Source organism: Thermobia domestica, chromosome 4 (genome assembly GCF_964235325.1).
Source record: "Thermobia domestica chromosome 4, izTheDome1.hap1.1, whole genome shotgun sequence".
Classification (NCBI taxonomy): Eukaryota; Metazoa; Arthropoda; class Insecta; order Zygentoma; family Lepismatidae; genus Thermobia; species Thermobia domestica.
The window spans coordinates 6,170,179-6,184,718 of NC_137457.1; the positions used below are offsets into that span (position 1 = coordinate 6,170,179).

At 29.0% G+C, this 14,540-nt stretch overlaps 1 long non-coding RNA gene across 1 annotated transcript; it reads left to right on the forward strand.

Moving 5' to 3' along the window:
• The first annotated feature begins 1,650 nt into the window (after positions 1–1,650).
• Positions 1,651–12,861, forward strand: LOC145683242 (uncharacterized). The gene is made up of 8 exons (XR_014130979.1): positions 1,651–1,670; positions 2,128–2,157; positions 3,991–4,014; positions 6,552–6,575; positions 6,698–6,715; positions 9,166–9,189; positions 11,514–11,525; positions 12,849–12,861. It is a non-coding gene; the product is annotated as an uncharacterized LOC145683242 (long non-coding RNA).
• Positions 12,862–14,540: the final 1,679 nt, after the last annotated feature.

The following is a 14,540-nucleotide window of genomic DNA, read 5'->3' on the forward strand; positions in this document are numbered from 1 at the left end:
GTTTTATATGCATGAACATATAATATAATATACTATTTCTATTAACCTCTTCTGTTATTAATATACACGTTTCTTTTATTTTCAGCCTACGGAGGTAAGCAAATACTTCTGATTCTTAATTATGTTCAAAATAGCTTTTAGTTTTAAAAATTACGTGCATTATGTTCTAATTATCACTAAAATTTATTTAGGTCTCGAATAAAAGATAGAACAGATTCGAAACCTTAAATGGAAATAGTGTGAAACTTAATATCATTCGAAACTCTCTTATATATTTACTTTCTACATAGGTAGATGATTCAGTTTTCAAACTCAAATATCTTGATTTTGATACTTTAACGTAAATGTTGAAATTAGATCAAGGATTATGTAAATATTTATATACTCTAATTTTCTTAATTCTTGAAAAATAGATCAATTTTTTTATATAAATAGAAGCTTTGATTTGTTATAATTAAATATAAACTAATTATTTGCTGAGCAAAACTATATTTTTTCATTAAATTTCAACACGTGTTACAGTTTCGCCAACTAACTCATTGGCTTCATCAGACACTATGTGTTGATATTTAATGAAAAATATATAGTTTTGCTCAGCAAATAATTAGTTTATATTCAAAAAATTTTATATTTGAAATGAATTGAAATTTCAAAATTAATTACAAAGAATATAATAAGAAAACAATTAAATGTCTTTGAGCAGATCGATTTCGTTATACATATAATAAATATTAAACGGATTACAATAATAAATCTCTTAAGGCTAATTACTTTCATAGCAACAATTATTTCTTTAGTAACTTTCTGACCAAGATAATTCAATGAACTAAAAAAAAGCAATCTGAAACACAGTCTTGCTAAACAATAAAGCATATCTGTTTTATTTACATGTGTTTTATTTTAAAAAGTAACTAAAATTAAACTATAAATTAATAAATCAATAAAAGAATTGGTGTTGAAACTTTAATGTACAAGGGTGTTAAAAGAATAAGAGCGCACTGAGGTATAGAAGTTAACATGTCATAAATCTTATTTCAGTAGTACATTCTTACTGTTTTATTTTATGGTCCAAATTAATAATCCAAAAAGAATTAACACCAAATAAAATGAAATGTATGTAAGCGAAAATAAGGATATATATTTGACAAATAAGTGAAAATGGTTTTATTATAGTAAATTTTATTTTATAGATATGAAACAGAATATTGATGTTTTCTATTTTAACCAATACCTACTTTATAATTTACGAATAAACTGATAATTTTTCGTAAACTTATTAATCAAAGTGTGAAAATGATAGTACCATTATCTCAATCCTGAATTGCCTCAATGGAGTGCGCGGTTGCTCAAGGAGAAGAGCATTTACCTGTCATGCATGGAATTGCTGGCTCGATCTCTCTCCGCGCTAAGTGAAATTTGTGATGGGCAAACAGTGTACGTGGGTTTTCTCGGAGTTCTCACCGTTCTTCCCACTTACTTCATTACATAGTTATCATCCATCCAATTGCTATAGTCTCTCTTATACCTAATGCATTATCATGTTACGTTAATTTTTTTAAAAAATATATCTAATACATTTTTCTAACACATTTTTCTTGTTACTATGATTTTCTTATTACTTTTGATTTTAATTCCCGAATCTTAATTCCCAGGAGGTGCTGGCGGCGGAGGTATGTATCAACATTGTACTTGCTTTTCTGTGACGTAGTAATTCATCGCTTAAAACAAAGCTTTCATTTTATTTTAAAAAATATTTTGTGTAGTAGAACCGTATCTAAAACTACACAAGAACTAAATTTCATATAAGCACAGAACGTTTTCCAATTTTTATAGCTCACATTTTGTCACCATTTATACTAATTAATTAAATTTATAATTGAATTATTATAATTATACATTTCTAATTAAATTATTAAGTCAACAAAATCTAGTGCAATATGCACAAAGCATAAAACTAATATCCTTTGAAATGTAAACTTTTAAGTACTGTTGCAGAGATTAGGTTAATTATCATTATATTGATTACAAAAGAAAACTTGGACACAATATATCATTAAAATTATTTAATTACTATCGTCTATAATTCTCTATTTCAAATTTTATGATTTTGTCTTGTATCTTTTACAGGCTATGCTGGTGCTAATTCCTTAGCTGCAGGTAAGTGTTTAAGATATAACCTGCGTTTAATTGTTAATTAAGGTTTGATATATGACTCACAAAATAATCTTCAAAAAATTTGTTCCTTGCTCACAAAGTATTAATACATTTCCTTGCGAATTCACAGAAATAATTACATATATGTTGATACTTCCTTATAACCTTTAAACTAATAGACCGAAAACGCTGAAGTATTTCACGACGTAAATACTATAAACAAGATGTTTTTTGGCATACTGTGTGGTACCATAAGGTTAGCAATGTTACCAACTCTACAACGTTTTATTTTTCAATTTATACAAAGTCAGATTATTACATATTTCAAATATGCTTATAAAAAGCCTTGCCAATAGGCCATTTATCATGCAGTATTGCAAACTAAGGACATTACACTGCAGTAAACAACCGAAGTTTGGATTGTTTTACATGAGTAATAGTGCAAGTAAGACGAAATAACGCATATCCAAAGTATTATAATGTCAAAACTATAGTCATCATATGACTTACTTCGAAAACGTAGGAATCATATTGCAAGGAATTTTAAGTTTGACTTCTCTGCAAGGACTTCATTTCAAAATAGTGTTAAAATAAGTATCTCATCTAATTAACTTCATGATTTTCAATAGATAAGAATCATAATACTGTTTACAATGATTTGATACCATTCGAAAGATATGAAAAATGGTAAAATTTTATATATATATATATATATATATATATATATATATATATATATATATATATATATATATATATATATATATATATATATATATATTGTAAAACTTTGTATTTGTGGGAACTTCTAAAACAACTTTTGATTTATTTTTCTTTTATAACACAAGAACGGTACTATTCTGTAGGTGTAACTACAGGAAGTGGTCAGAATTACACAATTTTAAGCAGTGTTAATAACTTTAACATTTTTACCGTATCTCCAGAAAGGTCTGAGGTATCAAATTGCTGTAAACGACATTCGGATCTTCATATCTATTTAAAATTATCTTTACAATTAGATGATACACTTATATAACCACGTTTTTGAAATAAGAGCTTTTGATAATTTTCAATCACACTTTGTTCGTATTCATTCGAAATTCTTCATATCACGATGATAGTATTAGACCTTAAAGTGTTTTGGATGTGTGTTTCCCCATTTGTCCCACTTGCGTTTTTACTGCGGTAGAGACCATTTAAAATGTAGATATCTCTCACACTGTAGGGTCTTTATGTTGAAAAACTGAATGACAAATGTGATTTTGAAATATTTCATATAATATGTTTATTTCAAATGTGTAATACCTGATGTAGTTCTATTTAAAAATTACAATTATCAGTTGGGTTGGCAATACTGTTAACCTTATAGTTTCAAGGAGTATACCAGATATTGTCCACTTGCCGGTATTTGCAAGGTGCAAAATTTCACCATTTTCTGCCTATTAGTTTAAAACTAACAAAAGTGTATCAAAATAAATGGACCATCCTTACAACGGAATTTCGACAGAAAGCACTCGGCTTCAGAGAAACTAAGCCTGCCAATTGAAAGACCAATTTATGATGATTACAACAAGCTAATAAAATTTCTCTAGTCAGCATGAATTGGTCTCTCAAATAACTTGCTTATTTTCTCTACAGACGAGTGCTTTCTCCCGAACTTCGCTTATTAATCTATATGCGAGCATTTTATGTTAAAAACAACTTTCCAAGCATAAACTTTACAATTAGTATCTCAATCACATGTTTTACTCTCTTTTGCTTAGTATTAGATAATTTGTTTAGGAAGATACATTTTAATTTCTTTAATAAACGTTATTATTATTATTATTCTTTCAGCAGGTGGCGGTTACGGCGGAGGAGGTAAGTTCTGCTTTTCATTAAAGAACAACTTCCTACTTTAAACAACAAAATGTTAGACAATTACAATAGCATATATTCCATTTTCTTTTCTTTTTGTTAATCTGAACACTTGATTTTCACAGTTGGTGGATATAGTGAAGGCAAGTTTGAGTTGTAATTTGATTGGGCTTTCATGTTTTTCGTTATCTTTATCAAAATTGTAAGGTGCCTATTTTAATAAGATTCTTTGATGGAAATAACTGATTTGGTGTTTTTCTCAACAAAAGAATTTAAAATGCTAAGAAATATTAATAGTTTTGTTTTCGAAGGTCAATGCGAAGGACTTAGAAGGCCTAATCACTGCGAAGTTAAAATACAGCTAATTTTACAGTAATAGCGCAAGTAAGACGGACGAAATAACACATATCCGAAATATCATAATGTCAAAAACTATAGTCATTATATGACTTTCAAAAACGTAGGAACAATATTGCTAGGAATTGTAAGTTTGACTTCTCTGAAAGGGCTTCATTTCAAAATAGTGTTAAAATAAGTACCTCATTTAATTAACTTCATGATTTTCAATAGATAAGGATCATAATACTGTCTACAATGATTTGATATCAAAAACCATTGGGGAGATATAAAAAATGGTAAAATTTGATATATACATTTTGTAAAACTTTGTATTTGTGGGAAATTTCTAAAACAACTTTTGATTTATTTTGCTTCTATAACACAAGAACGATACTGCTCTGTAGGTGTAACTACAGGAAGTTGTCAGAATTACACAATTTTAAGCAGTGTTAATAACTTTAACATTTTTACCGTATCTCCAGAAAGGTCTGAGGTATCAAATTGCTGTAAACGACATTCGGATCTTCATATCTATTTAAAATCATTTTTTCAATTAGGTGATACACTTATATAAGCACATGTTTTAAATAAGGGCTTTTGAAAATTTTCAATCACTTGTAACTTTGTTCGTATTCATTCGAAATTCTTTGTATTACGATGATAGTATTAGACCTTAAAGTGTCTTGGATGTGTGTTTCCCCGTTTGTCGCACTTGCGTTTATACTGCGGTAGAGACCATTTAAAATGTAGATATCTCTCACACTGTAGGATCTTTATTTTGAAAAAGTGAATTACAAATGTGACTGAAATATTTCATATATGTTTATTTCAAATGTGTAATAGTCTGACGTAGGTCTATTTAAAAATTACAATTATCAGTTGGGTTGGCAATACTGTTAACCTTATGGTTTCGCGGAGTATACCAGATAATGACCACTTGCCGGTATTTGCAAGGTGCAAAATTTCAGCATTTTCTGCCCATTAATTTAAAACTTACAAAAGCGTATCAAAATAAATGGACCATCCTTACAACGGGAGTTCAATAGAAAGCACTCGGCTTCAGAGAAACTAAGCATGCTATTATGCTGATTAGAATAAGCTAATAAAATTCCTGTACGGTTGAGAACTGTTCGAGAGATTCAACTTGGAAGTTTATGTGTAAAATGAGAATGTGCGCATTGAAATGCGTTAAGTACACCATTATTAGCAACGGATATTGATATACGAATTAAAATATATCGGATGTAACAGCAAAAAGACTCCTTTGCAATAACTAACCGGTTTGTTCGTTAAAATTAGTCATTATACTGTTCACAAAAATGATAGGTTACACATGAAAATTTATCACTGTTGTTCATCTGTTCTATGAAGAAATAACGCAGGCAAAATACTTCCTTGCACCATTAACATTTTGTATGTGTAATTGCGTTTCATCCGTCAAGGGAACAATTCACATAATCCAAGTGAAAAGTAAATTCGACAGGTGATTCAAAACGTATATAATTTGTTCAGTAACCTGCCGCGTGGAACTCAAACTGAAACAATCCAATATATAGCGGTGATTTGAACTGATTCATTAGCATGGACACGAACTCTATTTCATTGTTTCGTTGGTAGATTATAACGTTCAGATGAAGAAGTTTCAATACTATGTACAAATCTGTTGTTATAATATGTTGTTGGTCGGAATCGAAACACATCAAATGGTTGTACAAATTGTATATTCTGAACCCTTATCTCTTTGCCATCCGTCATCCAACTTGCAATGGACACTTATTCTGTGAATTGACTCCAGTGATCAAGCAGTAGCAAGTTCAAAGCATCATGCCAATATTCGTTGCTAATAATTTTGTATTTAACACGTTTATCTGCGCATATACTCATTTTTTTCATACGAATTTTCAAGTTGAATATCTCAAACAGTGCTCAACCGTAGAATAATTTTATTAGCTTGTTGTAATCAGCATGAATTGGTCTTTCTAATGATATGTTTAATTTCTCTACAGACGAAAGCTTTCTCCCGAATTTCCCCTGTTAACCTATATGCAAGTATTTTATGTTAAAAACAACTTTCCAAGCATAAACTTTACAATTAGTATTTCGATCATATATTTTACTTTCTTTTGCTTAGTATTAGAAAATTTGTTTAGGATGATACATTTTATTTTTTTTAATAAACATTATTATTATTATTCTCTTAGCAGGTGGCGGTTACGGCGGAGGAGGTAAGTCCTGCTTTCCATTAAAGAACAACTTCCTACTTTAAACAACAAAATGTTAGACAATTACAATAGCATATATTCCATTTTATTTTCTTTTTGTTAATCTGAACACTTCATTTTCACAGTTGGTGGATATGGTGGAGGTAAGTTTGAGTTGTGATTTGATTGGGCTTTCATGTTTTTCGTTATCTTTATCAAAATTGTAAGGTGCCTATTTTAATAAGTTTCTTTGATGGAAATCACTAATTTGGTGGTTTTCTAACCAAAAGAACTTTAAAATGCTAAGAAATTTTAATAGTTTTGTTTTCGTAGGTCAATGCGAAGGACTTAAAAGGCCTAATCACTGCGAAATTAAAATACAGCTAATTTTACAGTAATTGTGTGGTATCTTCAAATAGATGAAAGATAATCGAAAAGTGGAACAAGAGCGCCCTAGACAATGTTATTTTGCATAAGGTAACGTTATCGTGAGTCACCCAGTAGCATTCCGTTTGCAGCCATTTTTAAACGCAAAAATAAATGTGAATTTTCTAAATGGCTGTAAATCGAAAGCAGATAAGTGAGACGTGATAAAGTTATCACATGTAAAATAATATTGACCAGCGAACGCTTGTCCCACTTTTCTATTATCTTTTATGTGTTTGAAGATATCACATAATTACTGTAAAATTAACAGTATTTTAATTTCGCCGTGATGAAGTCTTTTAATTTTCTGCTTTCGATTTCCAGCCATTTAGAAAATAGGCATATATTTTCGAGTTTATAAATGGATGAAAACAGAAAGCTACTAGATGACTTGTGATAACGGTACCTCATGCAAAATAATATTGTTTATCGAGCACTTGTTCCGCTTTTTTGATTGTCTTTATCTATTTGAAGATAGCACATAATTACTATAAAATTAGTGGTATTTTAATGTCGTGATGGGGCTTCTTAAAGAAATCCTTTCTGACAGTATCAATTTTTCTTCTAACTCTTAAAAATTGTAAACGTTTACGACAATGATTAATTAGTTAATACTTAGTTCTACATTTATTTTATTATTTACATTTTACTTGTAATAAAAGTAACCCAAATGAAATATAAAAACATTAAAATAATAAATAAGCAACCCAAACAAAACACACAGAGAATACAATAACAAATATAAAACAGTGATATTAACTTGAAATTAATAATAATAATATATACTTAAGTACATTACAATATGAAATATATAGTTCAAATTATAAATTAATAATACAGTTTATACTACATAAATAACAAAAGAGGCTGATCACAGAGCATAGCATATTACTATACTCAGGGTAGTAGAATTGCTGTTAAAATCTAATAATGAAATGTCCTGTATTGTGAAATTAACTTTAATATCCATTATTAAATAACAATGTAAGTTCACTATAAAATAGGGGTAGAATAAAGTAGATTACACAAAATTAACTTCAGATTGAAAATTAAAACTAAAAATAATAATAAAATTAGTGAAAATAATATAAGCTATGCAACTATATTCACAATATAAATATTTCTTTTCACATTGTAAAATATGGGTAAACTGTGATGTAGTTTATATTACCCTGAGGACACAATTATATGGAAAAATGATATTGGGAATGGGAATTATATCTTAAAAATGGTCTTTAACTAATATTGACGATACAAATACATTTCCGAATATTTATTTTTAATATAATTTTAACATGATAAATATGTATAGAATGGATTTAATATTATTTCGAAAATCAAAATATGAGTCTATATTTTATCTGACATAATGAAGCAACTTCAATACCATAATATTAAATATTACCTAAAACAAGTTTTTCTATTATAAATCAACGCTATTTGTGATATGAGAAAATAAATCTCAAACACAGTAGATCACATAATCTAACTAAACAATTAGAAGATAATAGCATACAGTAAATTCAAATATGTTGAAAATATATTGCATGGAACAAAATTAACAATATCGATGATTTCCAAAACAATTCTCTTTTGACTTTTTAGATTAGAAATCGAAACGTTAAAGTAGTTAACTTGACAGAGATTGATAGAATGTATAATTATACATTTCAATACTTCCAGTGCATCATATACAAGATGTTGTAATGGATACTGAACATTCAACGTTAAAAGTTTGATAGAAAATTCTAAATACACATTCTAAACCCAACCGTATTTTTCTCCAATTTCTTTCGGCACAAGGTGACAGGATTGAACCTATCTATATTTTTTTGATAAATACCTAGTCTAAAATAAATTATAAATATAATCTTAACCAACAAGTAATTCTTGCAGTTCAAACTGTTATCAATAAGTTACAATTTTTGGTAGGACTTGAAGGCTTACATAGGGTCTATTTCAGTCCCAAATACATTACTAAATTATATTTTTATTTTCTTATCAAAGTAGTAATTTTAGGAATGGTCACTGTAAGTTATACATATATTTTGAGATTTAATATTCAGGTTATTATAGGCATTAGCAACGCAGCAAACTCATACAAAAATATACTTGTATCGGACAAATGTATCCAATAAAAAATAATTGAACAATAATTTAACTTTTGTTCAACTATTTCTTTCAATAGGCTACGGATTAGCAAGTTCACAAGGTGAGATGAAAGTAAAATGTATTCATAAAATTCCCAATCGTTTGCGTTTAAAATTTGTTTACATTTTACTACAAGTATATGTTTAGAAATATGATTAAATTACAAAGTAAACATAGTTTAAAATTTCTATATTTCAAAATCAATGAATAATGGTTTACTTTTCTGTAGCATTTAGTATTATTGTAGTCAACCCGTTACTATTCCCGACATATAGGCAAAATAACTAAAGTACTAAATTTGGTTATGGAATGTAATTAATATTCACAGGTTGAGACAAGAGTAAGTTCTAAATAATGAACAAAAGTATTTTAAATTGGATGGAAAGACACGTTCATGGTAATATTAATCTACTAAAAATGTGCAAAATGATTTTGAATAATTTAACGTCAAACTTAGAAGGTCTAGGAATAGTAGCGCGTCAAATTGATCTGAATCTAATATTTATTATAAACATACTTGAGAATTATGCGCAAATTTGTTTAATAAATTTTACAATCCTCTGTTCTGGGCATGAAAATGGAATTGCAAGGGAAAATTTAATACATAGACTTCTATAATGGAACCAATAGAAAGAAAATCAACTGCAACCTCTGGGTTAAACCGTGTGATTATGACATTTATGATAAAAGAAACAAAGGACTGGTGTAAGTCAACTTATTGTTGAAAGTATTAAGCTGAAAGTACTTATTGTTGAAAGTATTTTGGAATGAGAACATGACAGGAATGGAGACAAACTAAGAAAACCCAAGTATATATTGTTGCCTGCTACAAGAATACAAGGCCCAGAACTAATCCAAGAAACTTCCTTAACAAAAGTACGTGGGGCAAGCAATCTACAGGTATGAAATGGTATCAACTATCTAAGACAAAAACGCTTGCGTTAATTGATTCTAATACCAAGAGTTTGTTAAATATCAAGAAAGACTCTTTGAACTTACCTCTTATCTAAGGATGCGTACTTTCAAATTCAATGAATTCTCCGCGTTTCTTATAGATAAATATGAAGAGTTGTTTATATGTAATATTATTGACAGACTCATATTAAGGATTATGGCAATACCTTGTACCACTTTGAGCTTAACATGTTGACGTTTTGCTTTCTTCTATAGTTGCCACATTTCTTATCTTTAATATTCTTTGAAAAATGACCCTTGTACTTGAATTGATTGTTTTAGAAACTGAAATGTATCTTGATGAGTCAACTTTGATTCGGTTTAAGTATTTCGTATAATTTTACGTTTTCTAAGATATTTTTGCGGAAGTGCCTATTTCAAGCTTCAGTTATTTTTAAATAATAAATAATAATATAAATACAGAAAGTTGCTTAATTTAACATTAGTAATATATTTGAAATGGAACATTTTCATAAACAAAGTAGAAACTTTCATGATCTCTGCTTTAAAGTTAGTAAATATTTTAATTACTATTATTGGTCAAACGTATAGCGTGTAACGAGTCTGTAAATGTGTATGACGTCCAGCTTTTATCCTGAAAAAGGATCTAATTTGCTACGGTCGACATACATACATGACTAAAAAGTAAACCTATATTTTTTTCCTTGGAATGCAAACGATCTTTGCGTTTTAAGGGTACGGGTACACAGTGAATGGAATTTCTTTTTTAGTTTAGCATCACACACTTATAGTCCGAAGCTAAGAAAAATTATGATGACAATAATGAACGAATTGTGAAATGAGGAGAATGGTTGGAAATTGGAGAACCTCGGGAAAATCCATTCATATGGTGTTTTGCCACAACAAATACTAGTTGCGGGGATCAGCACTATAGTTAAGAGTCCCATACTTCAGACGTAAGCACTCCACACTGAGTCACTGTGACCAGGAAGTAAAAATTTCCGTTCCCACTTCAAACAATCATACTTTCTCCACGACTGTAATAGATTTTAATAACGGAACACTTACGCGTAATATTTGTAACAATATTTTCAAACTATACTTAGAAGCCACCATACATTTAAAATATGTGTTTTTGAATTTTCAAACTGTCATTGTTAGGTCTTCAATAATTGAACTATGTTGTTTTACAATAAATCTTACATACATTCTTCAACTTATATGTCCCAATACTCTTTATTAAATATAACTTTCTTGGACTTTTTAATGATGTTTGATTTTAAAAGTTCATGAGCGTAGTTTAACCCACATACTCCATAAAATATAACAATTTATCACTAGCAATCCATTATTTAATGATTATAAATTATGTATATGCTTTTATGAAAGATCAAGTTTCTATAATTTATCTTCAATTATACTATTCATGCTGAATGAATGAAATCTCATATTTAATTTGATTGATTGCAGCACTTGCAGGCGGTGAGTTATTATAATATTACTACTTTGTGCCGAAACTTCAAACAATTAATTACAAAAATATACTTATTGTCATAGGAACATTTTACCAAATTTAATTAGTTCTTATTAATAGAAATTTTGGAAGGAGGTTAGGATAAAAATTAAAGTTTATCAGAAAGGTTAGAAGCACAAAATGTGCTATGCATTATTCAGAAGGATTACACATATAACAATAAAATTTCACACTTTTAATACTGAAGTTTTCATCTTGTTAATTTTTAGGGGAAGTTTTATTTACCTGAACACAAAAAAATGGTGCACTTTCAATCTCTAAAATAAGGTTTATCGAACCTAAATTTATTTCCCCGATAATACACAACAGTTACGTGTATGTATGTAAAGAGGTGTTGATAACATGAAAGTTACATTTAGAAAATTTGAGTGATTTCCGAAATAAAGTAAACGGATTTACTTAGGATTTTAACATATGAAAACCATATGTCTGTTAGCAAGACTTCCGACACTTAATGGTGAAATGAAGATTTATTTTTTAAGAATATATTTAGTTACACTTAATTAGGATTAGAATCATAAATTAGATTTTTGGGCATTCAGCATCTATGGCCATGTTAGCCCGCCACGTGTGAGGGATGACATCCTCGGCGATCACACTTTCCGAGGAAAGGGAAGCAAGAAAAGATTAGAGAAGGAAGGAAGAGGCTTGGAACTTGTATTTTAGGTACCATCCCGGCATTTGGCTGGTGTGAATAAAGAAAACCAAAGAAAACCTCACATGGGATAACTGCCTGAAGAAGCTTTTACATTTTTTCGACCATGTGTCCCCAACTGGAAATCGAGTCCGGGATCTTTCGTACCAAAAAAATCAAACTTAATAATTTACCGTTATACATCACGATACACTAAATAAAACTCTCATTATTGACAATACACGCATTTTTTCTATAAGTTATCACATATTTAAGTATTTCTACTAGTTGCTGGCCACAGTTATTCCCCGGATTTTTTTCATCTAGTTTTCAATCTAGCTAGTTCATGTTCCGTCACTGGAAGCTTCTTTATGCAGCAAGTTATAGAAAATTCTGACATGTATTCAATAAGATGATGATTTCAACTTTGCGGAATAAATTTTACTAGTTTGTCTTTCATTATATTTTATTTACGTTTTATTTAAGATTTGTGATATCGTAGAAAACAATGTGAACATTATTCAAATAAGATAGATTAAACGGTGGTATTTCTAAGTTGTCATTTAGTTCCATGCACGTGAGAAAGGTTTACAATTATTGCTGCGATATAGAAGTTATTTTCAACATTACTTTACAGGTTATGGAAGAGGTAAACTTTTCGATTCATTAAAATTAAGTTTCGTTTTTTTTTCACGATACAACGCGTTGAATTCAATAGATATACAAGAAATAAAACAAAATGAAGATATTAATAACAGTGAGAAAATGGGTATAATTAATAAATCGGTTTTAATAAGACGAAGTTAATTTCCACACAAATTATGTCGTATACTACTAAAACTAGCTACCACGGAATTTAAGGAAAGTACGTGATATGTAAGGGGATCGTAATTACAATGCTTATGAATAATGCAATATATAAGATGAAATAATACATAACAATTTTTATTTAAAATAGACATGAAGAAATAAGTCTTTTATTCAGTCATAGATAAATTAATTTATCCATGTTACACATATTTGCTCCGCAAAGTTTAGATCGATAATAGATTGAAAGAAACGCTGATATTTAATCCTTGTGTTGGAGTCAGCTTTTTAATTAGGAAAAACCATTGTAGATAATATGATATTGTTGATAGTTACCCCACTGAATATTTTGTATTGAAGTATTCTGTAGTGTTGGTGAAGATAAGTAGTCCACACCAACATCGTAATTGCTAGTTAAAAATCTTTTCAGGCTCTAAAGTAAGTTCCTTTTCGTTCATATTTCAACCTCTTTTAATTAAACTTCGTCTATTATATGTAACATATTTCTTATAGATGATTTCAGAGAAGAATTACAAATTATTTCACCAGATACAGATATAGTGAAAAGCTTATACAATTTTTCGAATGTCCGATTTTGTTCGATGAGACTCAGGTACAATTTAAGGGCAAAACTCCAAAAATTTTATGAGAAAATGATATTGTTAACACCACGTCATTGTCCCCTTTATCTTGAAATTTTTCCAAGTTCTTGTTTGATAGAGAGGACAAAATAACTCAGACTCAGTGGACAAATCTAGGACACAAGAATATGTCCCCCTCTGACAGGGGTCGAATTTCAACTACAGTATCCAGTTAGTAGGTAGATTTTTGACCGAATACTCCATTCCCGTCATGTAATCAATACAATAATTACTGATAATGAAAACTATTTGAAACAATACATAAGTGAGGATTGAATCCAAAAGAGAGATATTTTATATTAAGACCAATCACTATTTATTCATAATGATAAAAGAATAAGAATGTTATTTAAGAATGTTATATTAGTTAGAGATAAATTCCATATTTTTCTTATATGATAAAATTATAAAATAATATTCTATTGTTTTAACTAAGTTTCGAGAATGTTTGCTAAAGTTTCGGAAATTTGAAAAACCCGCGTCTGTGTATAACTTAATAATTATTGATTATGCAATATGTATGCTAAATATTTAAATATGTATCAGAAAAGAACTCTTTTATAAAAGTTAACAGCTGTAATGAAACTATATGTAGAAGATTGGTCTACTTATGCTTTAATTTAATTATTCGACGCGTCTTACGTAATGTCCTAGGAAGTAGTTTTCAATTATCATGAACTCACGAGGGTTCATCGCAGAGTTAACGTCTGTTCACTAAGGCTAATTGCGTAAAATTTGGTTTCATAACGTTGAATTTGTCTTACAATATATATGATAACAAAATACACTTATATCCGGTTAGATACTCCCCATTTTAGAATAGTTAATTTTGAATGACTTCAACAAAATATCATAGATAAACATAAAACCTTTTAATAATT